Below are 2,159 nucleotides of genomic sequence, written 5' to 3'. Positions count from 1 at the left end.
GGTAAAAAGTCAAAAAGAAAAAAATTGTATAGGTCCTCTGGACGGGTTCTTCTCTAATGAAACGTTTTGTCTCTCCTCCGAGACTTCTTCATTAATAGGTGTTAATTAGGTGTCAACGATAGCCATGTGATGTGAGTATCAGTCACATGGAGGCAGGGCTTAAAAGCCTGAATTTTGCCTGAAACTCTCAGACTGAAGAAATCTCTTGGAGGAGAGACGAAAYGTTTCATTAGAGAAGAACCCGTCCAGAAGACCTATACAATTTTTTTCTTTTTGATTTTTTACCTGGATTACTGAGATGCATCAGGACATCAAAGGGGAGGTGTTATGCAAAATCAACTCTTTTGAGCCAATAATGTCACTGCCTCATCAAAAACATGCCCAGAGTGTTGCTTTGACTCGTTMATGTTTGAGAAATCCTTGAATCTCCTGTGGTAGTCATGTGGAGCTGACTAAGCGCTTACTGGTACAAAGCTCTGCCTATTTACACAAAGCTCCTCCATGGGGCTCAGGCTGCAGCTGAGCACCCCTCCCCATAAAGCATTGCGGTGAAGACGTGCTGAAGTGGGAGTGTGCGAAACAGTAGGAGGTTCTTAAAGAGACAGAGGCCAATTTCAAGGTGTTTAGATTTAAATTTATTTTTGATACATACAACATTTTTATAACAACTGAAGGTGACATGATTGTGGTATAGTATTTCACCATGTGCCTGGGAAATGCATTATAATCCCCTTTAAGAGAAATATTTTTGCACTTTTAAGGCAAACTTTACTGAGGTGTTTGAGACCACTGCAGTTCTCGAGTTTGTTTTTATTGAAAAATAAAAACAGTTTCCTGTCTTGGGATTTTTATTTATATCTAAATGTAGGAAAAAAAGAATTTGTTCTAAACAATTTGATGTGACTTTTTAGTATTTTGAAAAAGACGTTTTACACAAACAGCAATCCTCATTCTATAAACCATCTCTGTTCATGTATTTGTTTTTATGCATGTTAGGATTATTAAGGGTCAGAATTCATTGATATGTCACCATTTTATTGTTTGATTGCACTGAATGCAGGACTTCTCTGCAGTTTTGCAGCCTTACTTGAAATTTGAATACTTTTTGTAGTGTTTGCTGCTCTGTGAAACACTAACAAGCAGGAACAGACTTTATTTGACATGATAAATGTATGTTTTTGTATTTGTTGCCGAAATGTTAACATTGTTTTTTATATATAAAATGTGAAAACTAATGTATTCTATTTGTGCTAAATAAAATATTTTTATAAACTTGACATTTTTTTGGTTTCAAAAACAATTTTCTTAATGATTTAAATTTGTTAGGTTTTATATACGAAATGCAAGCACCCTAAACCTTGTGATTTATGAAACTCATGTACATATTTATAGTCCTGACAAGAATGACTGAGGGTTTTTATTATTTATTTATTTATTTATTTATTTATTTATTTATTTATTTATTTATTTATTTATTTATTTATTACTGACATGGAGTCACAGATTCTGATTCAAAGTCCATCCAGGATCACAAAACAAAAGAAAAAACAATACTTCCTTATTTTGCTCAATTTTGAGTATTTCTGTTACTATGTACAGTATAAAGACCTGACAAAAGTAGAAGTGAAGAATTGCACAACACTCTTCTCTTAGTGAGTGAGTTGTGACACTTAATATTACTGCTTAAAGTTTACCGTTTTTGCTCATCACCATATTAAAACATGGAAATAATAATACAAACGGTTTTACCAAATCTGATATTATTTTTAAAAAATCAAGATTGCAAAATTGCATTCACGTCTTTGTATTTTTTCTTAATAATTGAGATGAAAATAGGTAATTAGGATTCTTTCTAATTAATTTAACTTAGATCGTCTGAGGACCCTTACTGGATGTTTCTTGACCAACACTGGGATCCCATTTGAAGTTTGACATTTCAACTATTTTTACAGCAAATCCTTTCAGGCGTTAATGAGGAAAGTGTTGAAAGTGTTGTTTAGAAACAGATGGAGACAGATGCAACAAGAGTTAAGAGATGTGTGGTTGTGAAGCTGATGCTCTTTATTTTTAATACCAGGCTTAAAACTTTTCATTTTAATAAATTCATATTTAGTGTTGGTTTTCTGGGTTATTCCTCTGCTGTTATAGACTTAGACTGC

This window comes from Austrofundulus limnaeus, unplaced genomic scaffold, assembly GCF_001266775.1.
Source record: "Austrofundulus limnaeus strain Quisiro unplaced genomic scaffold, Austrofundulus_limnaeus-1.0 Scaffold148, whole genome shotgun sequence".
Classification (NCBI taxonomy): Eukaryota; Metazoa; Chordata; class Actinopteri; order Cyprinodontiformes; family Rivulidae; genus Austrofundulus; species Austrofundulus limnaeus.
This window is presented reverse-complemented; position numbering follows the sequence as displayed.